Raw genomic sequence first — 21,215 nt, 5'->3', positions numbered from 1 at the left:
TTGACCCTGACCACATCAAATCAAATCTATAACCCCCTGGGGGTGCAGGAGCTGACTAAGGTCAGGACGGTCTGCCATTAAATGCATGAAGCTGAAAATCAAGAATTTTAAGATACTTTTTGTTATTGAGCACAGACCTCGAAAAAGTTGGTTGGAGGTCAGGTCAATTCCGGTGTTTGGATATAAGTTAAGTTTGAGTCTGTGTTGTGTTGTGCGCGGAAATATGTTGAAGATTTAAACATGCCTTTTGTCTTGCTACCCAGCTACAGCCAAAGGTAGTTATCTTTGTTAGTGGCACTTAGCCCTGTAAGCGTCACGGTTGTTTCTTCGTTTGTTGTTTTGTTGGCGACATTTATCAAATAAAAGGAAAATTTACGCTCACCACGCTGCACTTTGGTCCACTTCTTAAGATGGCCGTGACATTCACAGAAAAACGTAAATTAAAACATTTTCAATTCTGCACAATTATCTCTTCAAGTGAATAGAAAAACAGCAGGGGGAATTTCAAGCCCTTATCTCTTTACCCTAAACTGTGTGCTGCTGAATCGAAGTTGACCAATCATTGCTGCTTTCAACATCGAAGTAAATGAACAGTCTACTACCGCTACACTGGGGACTTATTGCTTGATATGTTACAATAAACTACACTCCTTTGCTGTATCGTTTCAGCAGCAATACTTTTTCTCTGTTCTTGATTGATATGGGCTTCTGTTGTGAACACAGACCCAGCTGCCCAGGTCCATGGTGTGAGAAGGAGGTACCTCTCTGACACGGCCACCACGGGTAGCCTTGCCTTATGAGCCTCAGTAAGGCTTCCTCTGGCGGGAGTGGAGGATAAGATCTCTGTTTGTGAATTGGGAAATTGTTACAGCTGATACTCAGAGGTAAAATATGGGCAGTATGTAGAAGCAAAACTGACGGCAGTCATTTTGAATCTGCTATAGCCTGACTGTGCCCAGCTGTGTCCTGTGTTTTCCATGTAGACCAAATCAATCAATCAACAATGTGGGGTAAAAACAATACAGTGGACCATGCAGTAGGGGAGGATCCATGTTTTATTACACCTGTCTTGTTGCCGATAAAAGGTGATATGCCATCTTAATCAGAGTTGGACAGAGAAGAAAGGAGAAAGGAGATGTATGGTGTTAGAATCCCGTCCTGTCCGTGAAACTGCATCCGCCAGGATTTGAGCGGAGGAATCCCGTTGAATTTCATGGGCAGTTCTAAGATTGATACACTCTGCTTGGGTGGTTTCTCTGTCTCTTTGAGGAGAAGGGACTGAGAAAGTAAAGCACACTAACTCCTCTCCTGCAGGACATTTAATCGCATGGCTGTTAAAGCAATCCGCAACTCAATGCAATAAAACCTTCTCTGTCCCTTTAAAATAAAATTGATTGCTTCGAAAGACTGTCATTTTATAAGACAGAAGATCTCATTGTACAGTATTTTTAGAGGGAAACTGGGATTACTGTAAAACTCTAAAATCATACAATGTACACTATCTATTTGCTTCTACAGCGATTTGGGCTATTTGCTCAGACAAAGAAAATCAATTTTCACAGAAAGAAAAGTGCAGGGTTAGGATTGTACTCTTATTATAATGATGCAATAACTCCTACACAACAATGACTGAGATAAGGCCTTGCATAATCCAATAAGAATAGATTTGACAACAGTTTGTTTGTCTGAGGATACTCATTCCTCTATTTTCTAAGAGAACATCATGTTGTGTGTTTGTGTATGTGTGTTTTTGATTTTACTATCCTTGTGGGGGACCAGAAGTCCTCACAACGATATTAAAACAAGCAAAAGGGACATTTTAGGCTTAGGGGTTAGGGTTTAAGTTTAGGGTTAGGGAAAATAGGATTTTGAATGGGAATGAATTGTTTGGTCCCCAAAAGGATAGTAAAACAAACATGTGTGCGTGTGTATATGTGTTTGCGTGCGCTTGCCTGCGTGCCTTCGTGCGCGTGCCTTCGTGCGTGTGCCTTCGTGCGCGTGCATGTGTGTGTGTGTGTGTGGGCACTAGATGTGGGAGTCTGACAGTACAGGCTATCGTATCTAAGAGAGTAGGAGGACAACATTATGTTATTAGCTGCTAGAGGAGCCAGCTGAATGAGGCACAAGCACAAGGTTAATGGGTATTACATTTGAGGGTACAAATACGAATGACTCTCTTGACAAACAGAAATGATTTACTACATGGACGTAATTGTGCTGGATCATTTCCCTCGACACAGCCAGGGAATATAGACCATTTTTCTCCATTCTCTATCATTTGAGGACAATTTGAAACAATGAAATATATATATTTCTTAACATTATTGTAAATAAAATTGTACGTCTCTGTTAAAGAGTCTGAATGCTACTACATTAATGTAAACAGCAGTACACAATAGATCCCTCTGTAGTATCATGTCTGGAACCATCCATATTACTTGTTCTTCTACTCATTGTTGTTGTTTGACTCCTGGAACAGTCATGTGAAGCTGGTGTCTTTGTGTCAGTGGTCCAGAGCAGTCAGAGAGAGAGAGAGTGCACACACATTTCAGCGCACGCACACGCATGCACGTACACACACACACACAGTTAGATGTGTCTTAGCCTAACACGTGTTCAGCCCTGGCTATGTCGGATTTTTTTCTTGCAAAGATACTCCACATGAATCTGAATACATTTAATCAGCCTTATCATTGCTGTTCTAAGGAGATACAGTATGTCATTGTTGGGTATCCTTGGGGGAATCCCCCAAATTGGAGAGAAGATATGGACACCAATGGAACCCACAATAACAGTCAAGATTAACAACCGTCTCTATGTCTCCATCAGAAGAGGACAGCTCTGTATTTTCTCCATCTTAAAGGGACCCATTTGCCCCGTTTGTTCCTCTGCGAGCTTCTGTGAGGTGTTTGGTTTTCATCCAAAAGGATTAGTTATTTAATGCCGACAGCCAGTGCGTAGGTTTTTTGCTGCTATGTTCTGGAGAGTTGTGCTGTTGTGGAGAATGCAGCGGTTGTATGGGGAGGCAGAGCTCCTCTGTAATCCTTCCTTCTGTCTTAATGCCAGCAGCGGGACTCTGTGTCCAACCGGCGGAGGAATGCGTGTGGGAGAGCGAGGGGATAAACACTTGCTGTGGTAGAGAAAATCATTCAAATGGAAGAAAGAACAGACCCACCAGCTCTCTGTTTTGTGTGGGCACAGACATGCATACACACATGCACACGTGCAGTGTTGCTTCCATCCCTCTCCTTGCCCCAACCTGGGCTTGATCCAGAGACCCTCTGCACACATTGACAACAGTCATCATTACCTTTTAGAGGTCTTCACAGGTCCAAAAAATTGGACCCGTTCCAAAATGGACCTGGGGCTTTCCCACCCAGACCCGATATACTATTTTAAATATAGAGACCTGTTCTGAACGGACCCGAGGACAACTAAACTTGTTCCTTATAGACCTATTCGGATCCAAATTAATTACATATTGTGAGAGAAATTATGTATTTTCCTGATTTATTTGAAATCAATGGTTAACAATTCAAATCTAACTAATAGTAAGACATTTCTGTCCTGCTAGTGTCTGTGTTTTTATGGTCTCCACTCTAGTTCCCTGCAGCTAATCTGGGCGTATGATGACCAGAGATGGCTTGAGCTGACAAATGAGTTAAAGACTGCATTACATAGACAAGAATGTGTTATACTAGATAGCTTAGGAGTAGAACAATCCCTCATTGTCTCAAAATCATCCTTGAATCTGCGAGACTAAGCCAGGGTGGGGTTAAGACAATACACCCCCTTGCAGATGACAGGATGAACCCAAAGTGGCTTATGATGCCCCAATCTGCATGGGAGGGGTGGAAGCAACCATAACTAAGCATTCTTAGTGTCAGTCATAAACTCAGAAAAAAAAGAAACGTCCTTTCACTGTCAACTGTGTTTATTTTCAGCAAACCTAACATGTGTAAATATTGGTATGAACATAACAAGATTCAACAACTGAGACATAAACTGAACAAATTCCACAGACATGTAACTAACAGAAATTGAATAATGTGTCCCTGAACAAAGGGGGGGGGGGGTCAAAATCAAAACAGTCAGTATCTGGTGTGGCCACCAGCTGCATTGAGTACTGCAGTGCATCTCCTCCTCATGGATTGCACAAGATTTGCCAGTTCTTGCTGTGAGATGTTACCACACTCTTCCACCAAGGCACCTGCAATTTCCCAGACATTTCTGGGGGGAATGGCCCTATCCCTCACTCTCCGATCCAACAGGTCCCAGACGTGCTCAATGGGATTGAGATCCGGGCTCTTTGCTGACCATGGCAGAACATTGACATTCCTGTCTTGCAGGAAATCACTCACAGAATGAGCAGTATGGCTGTTGGAATTGTCATGCTGGAGGGTCATGTCAGGATAAGTCTGCAGGAAGGGTACCACATGAGGGAGGAGGATGTCTTCTCTGTAACGCACAGCGTTGAGATTGCCTGCAACGACAACAACCTCAGCCCACCTCCAAATCAAACCCGCTCCAGAGTACATGCCTAGGTGTAACGCTCATTCCTTCGAAGATAAACGCAAATCCGACCATCACTGGTGTGACAAAACTGTGACTCGTTAGTGAAGAGCACTTTTTGCCAGTCCTGTCTGGTGGGTTTGTGCCCATAGGTGACGTTGTTGCCGGTGATGTCTGGTGAGGACCTGCCTTACAACAGGTCTACAAGCCCTCAGTCTAGCCTCTCTCAGCCTATTGCGGACAGTCCGAGCACTGATTGTGCGTTCCTGGTGTAACTCGGGCAGTTGTTGTTGCCATCCTGTACCTGTCCCGCAGGTGTGATGTTTGGATGTCCCGATCCTGTGAAGGTGTTGTTACACTTGGTCTGCCACTGCGAGGACAATCAGCTGTCTATCCTGTCTCCCTGTAGCACTGTCTTATGCGTCTCGTTCCACAGGTGTTCATGAATTGTTTATGGTTCATTGAACAAGCATGGGAAACCGTGTTTAAACCCTTTACAATGAAAATCTGTCAAATTATTTGGATTTTTACAAATTAACTTTGAAAGACAGGGTCCTGAAAAAGGAAGTTTATTTTTTTTCTGAGTTTATAAAGAACTCTTCAAGGTTAGGTTACTCGGTCCAACACTCAAGGGTGTGGGATCGACCAGCCTCATTATTGCAATAATTAATCGATATTGAATAAAGATGATTGTTTGAAGAATAAAGAAATATATCTCACTTGATTAGAATATTCCACGACAATATCGCCTAACTTTTGCCAATCACGGAGCGAGGCTCTTGGGCTGTGGCCTATTGCTGCTCTGTTGACTTATGGTTGGTCAACAAAAAGCTATACACGCCACGCTACACTCTCGTGAAAAGCAAGAGCAGCAGTATAAATTATACAGTTTATCGCTCTCTTTACTGTAGCAGTCACGTTTGTCAGTTAAAATTACACATACCTGAGACCTGTGACAATCAGATCTGACCCAGACCTGTGACATTATTTAGAACTCTGGATTTGAACCCACTCGGGTCCCAGATTTGTTCTCAGATATTCATGTACAGGTGGATCCGTAAATACCTCTATTACCTATCGCTCCACAAAATCTGCGGCCCTTGCAGAGCAAGGATATCAACTACTTCAAGGACTCTGTGCAAGTTACGTCACTGATTGAAACGCTACTAGCGCACACCGCTAACTAGTTAGCCATCTCACACCGGTTACACTCGTCCCCCTTTTGACCTCCTTCTCCGCCGCAGCAAGTGATCTGAGTCAACATCATCAATATAACAGTATTGTTTCCATCCCTCTCCTTTCCCCAACTTCGGCGTGAATCAAGGATCCTCTAAACAGTCACCTTCAACAGTCACCTTCAAAGTAGCGTTACCTATCGTGCCACAAAAGCCACAGAGCAAGGGAATCAACTACTTCAAGGTCTCAGAACGAGAGACATCCCCGATTGAAAAGCTACGAGCTTGCAGCTCTAACTAGCTAGCCATTTCACACTGGATACACACACACACGTACACAGAAAAACATGCACAGACATACACACACACAGTTAGGGCTTTAAGCATTTAGTAGGGTTACTTCTGCAACACTTCTTCATGAGTACAATATAGGTCACAGTCTGCATTGATAATCACAATGCTGCTGTGATCATTGAAGTTGTTTGTGAGTGTGTCCACCCTGAGCACATACATTATATTACACAACACCACTTCCGGCAGTCTGTAGAGGAGGCCTGATGGATCCCAGTGGCAGCTGTCACCATGCCTAAGAAGCCAAGCTGAGGATAATTATTGATAATTGCTTTGGGAGCCATTATTTTCCCCGTTCTACCGGCCACACAACATGGCGCTGTGTGTGTGTGTGCCCGTGCGTGTGTGTGTGCAGAGGGAGTTTAGTGTGACCAAGACAACTGGAAAACACAAACGGAGATCTATTTCTGCTGCCTGCAAGCTCTGACAGAAAAGCCTCTGTTGCGTTTTGCTGCTATTGGATAGCTTAATTGGATGGGAGAGGCTTTAGTCCCAGTCACTCAAATGCCATTGGTTGATTCTCACTGTGTAATCAAGTTCATGTGAGTGCTGATGGCTTATATTTTACATAGTTACTTAAGAGTCAGTAAAGAGTGTGGATCATTTCACAGTTATGGTAGTCCAGCAGGGTCAATTCAGTCATTTGTAGTTGTTGTGCTCTTAGTTGTTACGGAAATTGACCCACTATGCTGTTTAATTTCTGCATCTACACCATATCGAGTCTACCTTTAATGAAATAGATTTCTGTGAGTTACATTTGTATATATATACATTGAGCACCATAATTCATTGGACAGTGACACTTTTTTTGTTATTTTGGTTCTGTACTCTAGCACTTTGAGTTTGAAAGGATACAATGACAATGAGGGTGAAGTGCAGACTGTCAGCTTTAATTTGAGGGTATTTTCATACATATCGGATGAACCGTTTAGAAATTATAGAAGCTTTTGTACATAGTCCCCCCCAATTTTCATGCATCAAAAAACATTGGACTGTTTAACATAATGTAGAATAAAGTAATCATTGTTAATATTTGGTCGCATATCCTTTGCATGCAATGACTGCTTGAAGTCTGCGATGCATCGACATCACCAGATGCTGGGTATCTTCCCTGGTGATGCTCTGCCAGGCCTGTACTGCAGCCATTTTCAGTTCTTGCTTGTTTCGGGGACTTATTGCCTTCAGTCTCCTCTTCAGCATGTAAAATGCATGTTCAATTGGATTCAGATCTGGTGATTGACTCGGCCAGTCAAAAACCCCTTCGTTGCTCTAGCAGTATGTTTAGGGTCTTGTTGCTTGATGAAGTGCCGTACAATGAGTTTGGAGGCATTTGGTTTTATCTGAGCAGATAAAATATTTCTGTAGACTTCAGAATTCATTATTCTACCTCTGTCTGCAGTCACATCATCGATGAAGACAAGTGAGCCTGTTCCACTGGCAGCCATACAGGCCCAAGCCATAACACCCCCCACCATGTTTCACGGATGAGGTGGTATGCTTTGGATCATGGGCATGTATTTTTTTTCTCCACACTTTCCTCCTTCCATCACTCTGGTAGATGTTAATCTTTGTCTCATCTGTCCATAATACTTTTTTGCAGAACTCTTGGGGCTCTTTTAGGTGTTTTTTAGCAAACTGTAATCTCACCTTTCTGTTCTTCAGGCTTATCAGTGGTTTGCATCTTGTACTGTACCCTCTGTAGTCCTGCTGGTGTAGTCTTCTACATATGGTAGACTTTGACACATCAACAACTGTATCCAGGAGAGTGTTTTTGATCTGTTGGGCTGTTGTCGGGGGGGTTTGTTCACCATAGAGAGTATTATCCTGTCATCCACTACAGTGGTCTTCCTCAGTCTACCGGGTCTTTTGACATAATTGAGTTCACCGGTTGTTTTTTTCTTGTTAATGATGAACCAAACTGTTGACTCGGGCATGCCCAGGGTTTTTGCAATGTTCCTGATTGATTGGTTTTCATTTCTGAGCCTTATGACGGCCAACTTCATTTGCATCGACACTGCTGTCTTCCTCATGTTGTCACACCCCAACAACAACCTCAAAAGCCAATAGCAAAGTCTACAATCAATACTATTCATCTTTATCTTATCCGACCTGCCACAACTGAAGTAATTCAATTATGTATTTTATTACATTTTTTAGATCACTCTACTAATATATGTTTTTGAGATGTTTTAAACATATGTTGTATGTGTGACACTCAATATTGGTATCCCCTGTCCCTACTAGTCACGAGGCACATTCACACCTGAGCCCAGGAATAAGAGCCTCCTTAGACTTGGGCAAGGGCAGATTTTAGCCCGGGTCTAAGTCGAGTGTTCACACTTGCATATTCTAAAGTGGGCTAGCACCAACCTTAGCCCAGTGCTAGCTGGCCCTGCTCCGGAGCTTGCCCAAAAGGGATGCCTAAAAATACTGTACCAAAATAGCCTGTGTGAAAGACGGTCAAGAACAATCCTTAGATAGGCAGACCGCAAGCTTTAAACAAATCATCAATGTTGGAAATCAAATGCTAGGCTAGAATCAAGAGGAAATCAAATTCTAGACTAGAATTGTAAGAGATTTTGGAAATTTTGGTCACATGTAAGAGATAGAATGTTGGTCGCATGTAAGAGTGAATGTTGGTCACATGTAAGAGATAGAATGTTAGTCGCGTGGCAGAGATAGAATGTTGGTTGCGTGGCAGAGATAGAAAATTGGTCGCGTGTCAGAGAGAATTTTGTTGACGTGGCAGAGATAGAATGTTGGTTGCATGTAAGAGATAGAATGTTGGTTGTGTGTAAGAGATAGAATGTTGGTTGTGTGTAAGAGATAGAATGTTGGTGGAATGTAAGAGATAGAATGTTGGTGGAATGTAAGAGATAGAATGTTGTTCGCATGTTAGAGATAGAATGTTGGTCGCATGTAAGAGATAGAATGTTGGTTGTGTGCCAGAAATAGAATGTTGGTCGCATGTAAGAGATAGAATGTTGGTCCCATGTCAGAGATAGAATGTTGGTCACGTGGCAGGGATAGAATGTTGGTCGCATGGCAGAGATAGAATGTTGGTCACTTGTCAGAGATAGAATGTTGGTCGCCTGTCAGAGATAGAATATTGGTCGCCTGTCAGAGATAGAATGTTGGTCACGTGGCAGAAATAGAATGTTGGTCGCATGTAAGAGATAGAATGTCGGTCAATAGAAAGAGATATCATTTTGGTCTCATGTAAGAGATAGAATGTTGGTCGTGTGGCAGAGATAGAATGTTGGTTGCATGTAAGAGATAGAATGTTGGTCGTATGTAAGAGAGAATGTTGGTCGCATGGCAGAGATAGAATTTTAGTCGCATGTAAGAGATAGAATGTTGGTCATGTGTAAGAGATAGAATGTTGGTCACATGTAAGAGATAGAATGTTGGTTGCATGTAAGAGATCGAATGTTGGTCACATGTTAGAGATAGAATGTTGGTCCCATGGCAGAGTTGGTCGCCTGTCAGAGATAGAATGTTGGTCACGTGGCAGAGATAGAATGTTGGTCGCATGTAAGAGATAGAATGTCGGTCAATAGAAAGAGATATCATTTTGGTCTCATGTAAGAGATAGAATGTTGGTCGTGTGGCAGAGATAGAATGTTGGTTGCATGTAAGAGATAGAATGTTGGTCGTATGTAAGAGAGAATGTTGGTCGCATGGCAGAGATAGAATTTTAGTCGCATGTAAGAGATAGAATGTTGGTCATGTGTAAGAGATAGAATGTTGGTTGCATGTAAGAGATCGAATGTTGGTCACGTGTTAGAGATAGAATGTTGGTCCCATGGCAGAGATAGAATGTTGGTCGTATGGCAGAGATAGAATGTTGGTCGTATGGCAGAGATAGAATGTTGGTTGCATGTAAGAGATAGAATGTTGGTCGCATGTAGGAGATAGAATGTTGGTCACATGTAAGAGGAAGATTGTTGGTCGCATGTAGTGAGAGAATGTTGGTTGCATATAAGAGAATAATGTTGGTCGTATGTAAGAAATAGAATGTTGGTCGCATGTAAGAGATAGAATGTTGCTCGCTTGTCACAGATAGAATGTTGGTCGCCTGTCAGAGATAGAATGTTGGTCACGTGGCAGAGATAGAATGTTGGTCACATGGCAGTGATAGAATGTTGGTCACATGAAAGAGATATAATGTTGGTCTCATGTAAGAGATAGAATGTTGGTCACATGTAAGAGATAGAATGTTGGTTGCGTGTAAGAGATAGAATGTTGGTCGCATGTAAGAGAGAATGTTGGTCGCGTGGCAGAGATAGAATGTTGGTCACATGTAAGAGATAGAATGTTGGTTGCTTGTAAGAGATAGAATGTTGGTCACATGTTAGAGATAGAATGTTGGTTCCATGGCAGAGATAGAATGTTGGTCGCGTGGAAGAGATAGAATGTTGGTTGCATGTAAGAGATAGAATGTTGGTCACATGTAAGAGATAGCAGAGGGACCAACATTGGTCGCATGTAAGAGATAGAATGTTGGTTGCATGTAAGAGATAGAATGTTGGTCGTATGTAAGAGAGAATGTTGGTCGCATGGCAGAGATAGAATGTTGGTTGCATGTAAGAGATCGAATGTTGGTCACATGTTAGAGATAGAATGTTGGTCCCATGGCAGAGATAGAATGTTGGTTGCATGTAAGAGATAGAATGTTGGTCACATGTTAGAGATAGAATGTTGGTCCCATGGCAGAGATAGAATGTTGGTCGCATGGCAGAGATAGAATGTTGGTCGCATGGCAGAGATAGAATGTTGGTTGCATGTAAGAGATAGAATGTTGGTCACATGTAAGAGATAGAATGTTGGTTGCATGTAAGAGAAGAATGTTGGTCACATGTAAGAGATAGAATGTTGGTTGCATATAAGAGAAAGAATGTTGGTCGTATGTAAGAGATAGAATGTTGGTCGCATGGCAGAGATAGAATTTTAGTCGCATGTAAGAGATAGAATGTTGGTCATGTGTAAGAGATAGAATGTTGGTCAGATGTAAGAGATAGAATGTTGGTTGCATGTAAGAGATCGAATGTTGGTCACATGTTAGAGATAGAATGTTGGTCCCATGGCAGAGATAGAATGTTGGTCGTATGGCAGAGATAGAATGTTGGTCGTATGGCAGAGATAGAATGTTGGTTGCATGTAAGAAATAGAATGTTGGTCGCATGTAGGAGATAGAATGTTGGTCGCATGTAAGAGATAGAATGTTGGTCCCATGGCAGAGATAGAATGTTGGTCGCGTGGCAGAGATAGAATGTTGGTCACATGTTAGAGATAGAATGTTGGTTGCATGTAAGAGATAGAATGTTGGTCGTATGTAAGAGAGAATGTTGGTCGCATGGCAGAGATAGAATGTTAGTCGCATGTAAGAGATAGAATGTTGGTCATGTGTAAGAGATAGAATGTTGGTCACATGTAAGAGATAGAATGTTGGTTGCATGTAAGAGATCGAATGTTGGTCACATGTTAGAGATAGAATGTTGGTCCCATGGCAGAGATAGAATGTTGGTCGTATGGCAGAGATAGAATGTTGGTCGTATGGCAGAGATAGAATGTTGGTTGCATGTAAGAAATAGAATGTTGGTCGCATGTAGGAGATAGAATGTTGGTCGCATGTAAGAGGAAGATTGTTGGTTGCATGTAAGAGAGAATGTTGGTTGCATATAAGAGAAATAATGTTGGTCGTATGTAAGAGAGAATGTTGGTCGCATGGCAGAGATAGAATTTTAGTCGCATGTAAGAGATAGAATGTTGGTCATGTGTAAGAGATAGAATGTTGGTCACATGTAAGAGATAGAATGTTGGTTGCATGTAAGAGATCGAATGTTGGTCACATGTTAGAGATAGAATGTTGGTCCCATGGCAGAGATAGAATGTTGGTCGTATGGCAGAGATAGAATGTTGGTCGTATGGCAGAGATAGAATGTTGGTTGCATGTAAGAAATAGAATGTTGGTCGCATGTAGGAGATAGAATGTTGGTCGCATGTAAGAGATAGAATGTTGGTCGTGTTGCAGAGATAGAATGTTGGTCACATGTAAGAGATAGAATGTTGGTCCCATGGCAGAGATAGAATGTTGGTCGCGTGGCAGAGATAGAATGTTGGTCACATGTTAGAGATAGAATGTTGGTTGCATGTAAGAGATCGAATGTTGGTCACATGTTAGAGATAGAATGTTGGTCCCATGGCAGAGATAGAATGTTGGTCGTATGGCAGAGATAGAATTTTAGTCGCATGTAAGAGATAGAATGTTGGTCATGTGTAAGAGATAGAATGTTGGTCACATGTAAGAGATAGAATGTTGGTTGCATGTAAGAGATCGAATGTTGGTCACATGTTAGAGATAGAATGTTGGTCCCATGGCAGAGATAGAATGTTGGTCGTATGGCAGAGATAGAATGTTGGTCGTATGGCAGAGATAGAATGTTGGTTGCATGCAAGAAATAGAATGTTGGTCGCATGTAGGAGATAGAATGTTGGTCGCATGTAAGAGGAAGATTGTTGGTCGCATGTAAGAGAGAATGTTGGTTGCATATAAGAGAAATAATGTTGGTCGTATGTAAGAAATAGAATGTTGGTCGCATGTAAGAGATAGAATGTTGCTCGTTTGTCACAGATAGAATGTTGGTCGCCTGTCAGAGATAGAATGTTGGTCGCGTGGCAGAGATAGAATGTTGGTCGCATGGCAGAGATAGAATGTTGGTCGCATGGCAGTGATAGAATGTTGGTTGTGTGTAAGAGATAGAATGTTGGTTGTGTGTAAGAGATAGAATGTTGGTGGAATGTAAGAGATAGAATGTTGGTGGAATGTAAGAGATAGAATGTTGTCCGCATGTTAGAGATAGAATGTTGGTCGCATGTAAGAGATAGAATGTTGGTCGCATGTAAGAGATAGAATGTTGGTTGTGTGCCAGAAATAGAATGTTGGTCACATGTAAGAGATAGAATGTTGGTCCCATGTCAGAGATAGAATGTTGGTCACGTGGCAGGGATAGAATGTTGGTCGCATGGCAGAGATAGAATGTTGGTCACTTGTCAGAGATAGAATGTTGGTCGCCTGTCAGAGATAGAATGTTGGTCGCCTGTCAGCGATAGAATGTTGGTCACGTGGCAGAGATAGAATGTTGGTCGCATGTAAGACATAGAATGTCGGTCAATAGAAAGAGATATCATTTTGGTCTCATGTAAGAGATAGAATGTTGGTCGTGTGGCAGAGATAGAATGTTGGTTGCATGTAAGAGAAATAATGTTGGTCGTATGTAAGAGAGAATGTTGGTCGCATGGCAGAGATAGAATTTTAGTCGCATGTAAGAGATAGAATGTTGGTCATGTGTAAGAGATAGAATGTTGGTCACATGTAAGAGATAGAATGTTGGTTGCATGTAAGAGATCGAATGTTGGTCACATGCTAGAGATAGAATGTTGGTCCCATGGCAGAGATAGAATGTTGGTCGCCTGTCAGAGATAGAATGTTGGTCACGTGGCAGAGATAGAATGTTGGTCGCATGTAAGAGATAGAATGTCGGTCAATAGAAAGAGATATCATTTTGGTCTCATGTAAGAGATAGAATGTTGGTCGTGTGGCAGAGATAGAATGTTGGTTGCATGTAAGAGATAGAATGTTGGTCGTATGTAAGAGAGAATGTTGGTCGCATGGCAGAGATAGAATGTTGGTCATGTGTAAGAGATAGAATGTTGGTCACATGTAAGAGATAGAATGTTGGTTGCATGTAAGAGATCGAATGTTGGTCACATGTTAGAGATAGAATGTTGGTCCCATGGCAGAGATAGAATGTTGGTCATATGGCAGAGATAGAATGTTGGTCGTATGGCAGAGATAGAATGTTGGTTGCATGTAAGAGATAGAATGTTGGTCGCATGTAGGAGATAGAATGTTGGTCGCATGTAAGAGGAAGATTGTTGGTCGCAAGTAAGAGAGAATGTTGGTTGCATATAAGAGAAATAATGTTGGTCGTATGTAAGAAATAGAATGTTGGTCGCATGTAAGAGATAGAATGTTGCTCGCTTGTCACAGATAGAATGTTGGTCGCCTGTCAGAGATAGAATGTTGGTCACGTGGCAGAGATAGAATGTTGGTCGCATGGCAGAGATAGAATGTTGGTCGCGTGGCAGTGATAGAATTTTGGTCACATGAAAGAGATATAATGTTTGTCTCATGTAAGAGATAGAATGTTGGTCACATGTAAGAGATAGAATGTTGGTTGCGTGTAAGAGAGAATGTTGGTCGCGTGGCAGAGATAGAATGTTGGTCACATGTAAGAGATAGAATGTTGGTTGCTTGTAAGAGATAGAATGTTGGTCACATGTTAGAGATAGAATGTTGGTTCCATGGCAGAGATAGAATGTTGGTCGCGTGGAAGAGATAGAATGTTGGTTGCATGTAAGAGATAGAATGTTGGTCACATGTAAGAGATACCAGAGGGACCAACATTGGTCGCATGTAAGAGATAGAATGTTCGCATGGCAAAGATAGAATGTTGGTTGTATGGCAGAGATAGAATGTTGGTTGCATGTAAGAGATAGAATGTTGGTCGCATGTAGGAGATAGAATGTTGGTTGCATGTAAGAGATAGAATGTTGGTTCCATGGCAGAGATAGAATGTTGGTCGCGTGGAAGAGATAGAATGTTGGTTGCATGTAAGAGATAGAATGTTGGTCACATGTAAGAGATAGCAGAGGGACCAACATTGGTCGCATGTAAGAGATAGAATGTTGGTTGCATGTAAGAGATAGAATGTTGGTCGTATGTAAGAGAGAATGTTGGTCGCATGGCAGAGATAGAATTTTAGTCGCATGTAAGAGATAGAATGTTGGTCATGTGTAAGAGATAGAATGTTGGTCACATGTAAGAGATAGAATGTTGGTTGCATGTAAGAGATCGAATGTTGGTCACATGTTAGAGATAGAATGTTGGTCCCATGGCAGAGATAGAATGTTGGTCGTATGGCAGAGATAGAATGTTGGTCGTATGGCAGAGATAGAATGTTGGTTGCATGTAAGAAATAGAATGTTGGTCGCATGTAGGAGATAGAATGTTGGTCGCATGTAAGAGGAAGATTGTTGGTTGCATGTAAGAGAGAATGTTGGTTGCATATAAGAGAAATAATGTTGGTCGTATGTAAGAGATAGAATGTTGGTCGCATGGCAGAGATAGAATGTTGGTCGCATGTAAGAGATAGAATGTTGGTCATGTGTAAGAGATAGAATGTTGGTCACATGTAAGAGATAGAATGTTGGTTGCATGTAAGAGATCGAATGTTGGTCACATGTTAGAGATAGAATGTTGGTCCCATGGCAGAGATAGAATGTTGGTCGTATGGCAGAGATAGAATGTTGGTCGTATGGCAGAGATAGAATGTTGGTTGCATGTAAGAGATAGAATGTTGGTTGCATGTAAGAGATAGAATGTTGGTCACATGTAAGAGATAGAATGTTGGTCGCATGTTGCAGAGATAGAATGTTGGTCACATGTAAGAGATAGAATGTTGGTCCCATGGCAGAGATAGAATGTTGGTCGCGTGGCAGAGATAGAATGTTGGTCACATGTTAGAGATAGAATGTTGGTTGCATGTAAGAGATCGAATGTTGGTCACATGTTAGAGATAGAATGTTGGTCCCATGGCAGAGATAGAATGTTGGTCGTATGGCAGAGATAGAATTTTAGTCGCATGTAATAGATAGAATGTTGGTCATGTGTAAGAGATAGAATGTTGGTCACATGTAAGAGATAGAATGTTGGTTGCATGTAAGAGATCGAATGTTGGTCACATGTTAGAGATAGAATGTTGGTCCCATGGCAGAGATAGAATGTTGGTCGTATGGCAGAGATAGAATTTTAGTCGCATGTAAGAGATAGAATGTTGGTCATGTGTAAGAGATAGAATGTTGGTCACATGTAAGAGATAGAATGTTGGTTGCATGTAAGAGATCGAATGTTGGTCACATGTTAGAGATAGAATGTTGGTCCCATGGCAGAGATAGAATGTTGGTCGTATGGCAGAGATAGAATGTTGGTCGTATGGCAGAGATAGAATGTTGGTTGCATGTAAGAAATAGAATGTTGGTCGCATGTAGGAGATAGAATGTTGGTCGCATGTAAGAGATAGAATGTTGGTCGTGTTGCAGAGATAGAATGTTGGTCACATGTAAGAGATAGAATGTTGGTCCCATGGCAGAGATAGAATGTTGGTCGTGGCAGAGATAGAATGTTGGTCACATGTTAGAGATAGAATGTTGGTTGCATGTAAGAGATCGAATGTTGGTCACATGTTAGAGATAGAATGTTGGTCCCATGGCAGAGATAGAATGTTGGTCGTATGGCAGAGATAGAATTTTAGTCGCATGTAAGAGATAGAATGTTGGTCATGTGTAAGAGATAGAATGTTGGTCACATGTAAGAGATAGAATGTTGGTTGCATGTAAGAGATGTTGGTCGAATGTTGGTCACATGTTATGGCAGAGATAGAATGTTGGTTGCATGTAGATAGAATGTTGGTCGCATGTAGGAGATAGAATGTTGGTCGCATGTAAGAGGAAGATTGTTGGTCGCATGTAAGAGAGAATGTTGGTTGCATATAAGAGAAATAATGTTGGTCGTATGTAAGAAATAGAATGTTGGTCGCATGTAAGAGATAGAATGTTGCTCGTTTGTCACAGATAGAATGTTGGTCGCCTGTCAGAGATAGAATGTTGGTCGCGTGGCAGAGATAGAATGTTGGTCGCATGGCAGAGATAGAATGTTGGTCGCATGGCAGTGATAGAATGTTGGAGATTGTTGTCTCATGTAAGAGATAGAATGTTGGTTGTGTGTAAGAGATAGAATGTTGGTGGAATGTAAGAGATAGAATGTTGGTGGAATGTAAGAGATAGAATGTTGTCCGCATGTTAGAGATAGAATGTTGGTCGCATGTAAGAGATATAATGTTGGTCGCATGTAAGAGATAGAATGTTGGTTGTGTGCCAGAAATAGAATGTTGGTCACATGTAAGAGATAGAATGTTGGTCCCATGTCAGAGATAGAATGTTGGTCACGTGGCAGGGATAGAATGTTGGTCGCATGGCAGAGATAGAATGTTGGTCACTTGTCAGAGATAGAATGTTGGTCGCCTGTCAGAGATAGAATGTTGGTCGCCTGTCAGCGATAGAATGTTGGTCACGTGGCAGAGATAGAATGTTGGTCGCATGTAAGACATAGAATGTTGGTCAATAGAAAGAGATATCATTTTGGTCTCATGTAAGAGATAGAATGTTGGTCGTGTGGCAGAGATAGAATGTTGGTTGCATGTAAGAGATAGAATGTTGGTCGTATGTAAGAGAGAATGTTGGTCGCATGGCAGAGATAGAATGTTGGTCGCATGTAAGAGATAGAATGTTGGTCATGTGTAAGAGATAGAATGTTGGTCACATGTAAGAGATAGAATGTTGGTTGCATGTAAGAGATCGAATGTTGGTCACATGCTAGAGATAGAATGTTGGTCCCATGGCAGAGATAGAATGTTGGTCGCCTGTCAGAGATAGAATGTTGGTCACGTGGCAGAGATAGAATGTTGGTCGCATGTAAGAGATAGAATGTCGGTCAATAGAAAGAGATATCATTTTGGTCTCATGTAAGAGATAGAATGTTGGTCGTGTGGCAGAGATAGAATGTTGGTTGCATGTAAGAGATAGAATGTTGGTCGTATGTAAGAGAGAATGTTGGTCGCATGGCAGAGATAGAATGTTGGTCATGTGTAAGAGATAGAATGTTGGTCACATGTAAGAGATAGAATGTTGGTTGCATGTAAGAGATCGAATGTTGGTCACATGTTAGAGATAGAATGTTGGTCCCATGGCAGAGATAGAATGTTGGTCGTATGGCAGAGATAGAATGTTGGTCGTATGGCAGAGATAGAATGTTGGTTGCATGTAAGAGATAGAATGTTGGTCGCATGTAGGAGATAGAATGTTGGTCGCATGTAAGAGGAAGATTGTTGGTCGCATGTAAGAGAGAATGTTGGTTGCATATAAGAGAAATAATGTTGGTCGTATGTAAGAAATAGAATGTTGGTCGCATGTAAGAGATAGAATGTTGCTCGCTTGTCACAGATAGAATGTTGGTCGCCTGTCAGAGATAGAATGTTGGTCACGTGGCAGAGATAGAATGTTGGTCGCATGGCAGAGATAGAATGTTGGTCGCGTGGCAGTGATAGAATTTTTGTCACATGAAAGAGATATAATGTTGGTCTCATGTAAGAGATAGAATGTTGGTCACATGTAAGAGATAGAATGTTGGTTGCGTGTAAGAGAGAATGTTGGTCGCGTGGCAGAGATAGAATGTTGGTCACATGTAAGAGATAGAATGTTGGTTCCATGGCAGAGATAGAATGTTGGTCGCATGTTAGAGATAGAATGTTGGTTCCATGGCAGAGATAGAATGTTGGTCGCATGGAAGAGATAGAATGTTGGTTGCATGTAAGAGATAGAATGTTGGTCACATGTAAGAGATACCAGAGGGACCAACATTGGTCGCATGTAAGAGATAGAATGTTCGCATGGCAAAGATAGAATGTTGGTTGTATGGCAGAGATAGAATGTTGGTTGCATGTAAGAGATAGGATGTTGGTCGCGTGGCAAAGATAGAATGTTGGTCACATGAAAGAGATATAATTTTGGGCTCATGTAAGAGATAGAATGTTGGTTGTTTGGCAGAGATAGAATGTTGGTCACATGTTAGAGATAGAATGTTGGTCCCATGGCAGAGATAGAATGTTGGTCGTATGGCAGAGATAGAATGTTGGTCGTATGGCAGAGATAGAATGTTGGTTGCATGTAAGAGATAGAATGTTGGTCACATGTAAGAGATAGAATGTTGGTTGCATGTAAGAGATAGAATGTTGGTCGCATGTAAGAGATAGAATGTTGGTCACATGTAAGAGAAAGAATGTTGGTCCCATGGCAGAGATAGAATGTTGGTCGTGTGGCAGAGATAGAATGTTGGTCACATGTAAGAGATAGAATGTTGGTCGTGTGGCAGAGATAGAATGTTGGTTGCATGTAAGAGATAGAATGTTGGTCATATGTAAGAGAGAATGTTGGTCGCATGGCAGAGATGGAATTTTAGTCGCATGTAAGAGATAGAATGTTGGTCATGTGTAAGAGATAGAATGTTGGTCACATGTAAGAGATAGAATGTTGGTTGCATGTAAGAGATCGAATGTTGGTCACATGTTAGAGATAGAATGTTGGTCCCATGGCAGAGATAGAATGTTGGTTGCATGTAAGAGATAGAATGTTGGTCGCATGTAGGAGATAGAATGTTGGTCGCATGTAAGAGGAAGATTGTTGGTCGCATGTAAGAGAGAATGTTGGTTGCATATAAGAGAAATAATGTTGGTCGTATGTAAGAAATAGAATGTTGGTCGCATGTAAGAGATAGAATGTTGGTCGCATGTAGGAGATAGAATGTTGGTCGCATGTAAGAGGAAGATTGTTGGTCGCATGTAAGAGAGAATGTTGGTTGCATATAAGAGAAATAATGTTGGTCGCATGTAAGAGATAGAATGTTGCTCGCTTGTCACAGATAGAATGTTGGTCGCCTGTCAGAGATAGAATGTTGGTCACGTGGCAGAGATAGAATGTTGGTTGCATGGCAAAGATAGAATGTTGGTCGCGTGGCAGTGATAGAATTTTGGTCACATGAAAGAGATATAATGTTGGTCTCATGTAAGAGATAGAATGTTGGTCACATGTAAGAGATAGAATGTTGGTTGCGTGTAAGAGATAGAATGTTGGTCGCATGTAAGAGAGAATGTTGGTCGCGTGGCAGAGATAGAATGTTGGTCACATGTAAGAGATAGAATGTTGGTTGCATGTAAGAGATAGAATGTTGGTCACATGTTAGAGATAGAATGTTGGTCCCATGGCAGAGATAGAATGTTGGTCGTATGGCAGAGATAGAATGTTGGTCGTATGGCAGAGATAGAATGTTGGTTGCATGTAAGAGATAGAATGTTGGTTGCATGTAAGAGATAGAATGTTGGTCACATGTAAGAGAGAATGTTGGTCGCATGGCAGAGATAGAATATTGGTCATGTGTAAGAGATAGAATGTTGGTCACATGTAAGAGATAGAATGTTGGTTGCATGTAAGAGATCGAATGTTGGTCACATGTTAGAGATAGAATGTTGGTCCCATGGCAGAGATAGAATGTTGGTCGTATGGCAGAGATAGAATGTTGGTCGTATGGCAGAGATAGAATGTTGGTTGCATGTAAGAGATAGAATGTTGGTCGCATGTAGGAGATAGAATGTTGGTCGCATGTAAGAGGAAGATTGTTGGTCGCATGTAAGAGAGAATGTTGGTTGCATATAAGAGAAATAAATGTTGGTCGCATGTAAGAGGAAGATTGTTGGTCGCATGTGTTGGTCGTAAGAGATAGAATGTTGGTTGCATATAAGAGAAATAATGTTGGTCTTATGTAAGAAATAGAATGTTGGTCGCATGTAAGAGATAGAATGTTGCTCGCTTGTCACAGATAGAATGTTGGTCGCCTGTCAGAGATAGAATGTTGGTCACGTGGCAGAGATAGAATGTTGGTCGCATGGCAGAGATAGAATGTTGGTCGCGTGGCAGTGATAGAATTTTGGTCACATGAAAGAGATATAATGTTGGTCTCATGTAAGAGATAGAATGTTGGTCCCATGGCAGAGATAGAATGTTGGTTGCATGTAAGAGATAGAATGTTGGTCGCATGTAGGAGATAGAATGTTGGTCGCATGTAAGAGGAAGATTGTTGGTCGCATGTAAGAGAGAATGTTGGTTGCATATAAGAGAAATAATGTTGGTCGTATGTAAGAATAGAATGTTGGTCGCATGTAAGAGATAGAATGTTGGTCGCATGTAGGAGATAGAATGTTGGTCGCATGTAAGAGGAAGATTGTTGGTCGCATGTAAGAGAGAATGTTGGTTGCATATAAGAGAAATAATGTTGGTCTTATGTAAGAAATAGAATGTTGGTCGCATGTAAGAGATAGAATGTTGCTCGCTTGTCACAGATAGAATGTTGGTAGCCTGTCAGAGATAGAATGTTGGTCACGTGGCAGAGATAGAATGTTGGTCGCATGGCAGAGATAGAATGTTGGTCGCGTGGCAGTGATAGAA

At 41.5% G+C, this 21,215-nt stretch overlaps 2 protein-coding genes across 4 annotated transcripts in view; both read left to right on the top strand.

Annotated features, from left to right (window-relative positions):
* The window catches only part of LOC118370408 (4-galactosyl-N-acetylglucosaminide 3-alpha-L-fucosyltransferase 9-like), a 320,212-nt gene that overhangs the window by 80,616 nt on the left and 218,381 nt on the right, over nucleotides 1-21,215 (top strand). The gene's annotated exons all lie outside the window — the stretch shown is intronic.
* Nucleotides 1-21,215, top strand: part of LOC118387219 (leucine-rich repeat and fibronectin type-III domain-containing protein 2-like) — a 175,054-nt gene that overhangs the window by 83,486 nt on the left and 70,353 nt on the right. The gene's annotated exons all lie outside the window — the stretch shown is intronic.

The sequence above is a fragment of the Oncorhynchus keta genome, chromosome 8 (genome assembly GCF_023373465.1).
Source record: "Oncorhynchus keta strain PuntledgeMale-10-30-2019 chromosome 8, Oket_V2, whole genome shotgun sequence".
Taxonomy (NCBI): Eukaryota; Metazoa; Chordata; class Actinopteri; order Salmoniformes; family Salmonidae; genus Oncorhynchus; species Oncorhynchus keta.
Note: the sequence above shows the minus strand (reverse complement) of the source record. Positions and strands in the feature narration are given on the sequence as shown.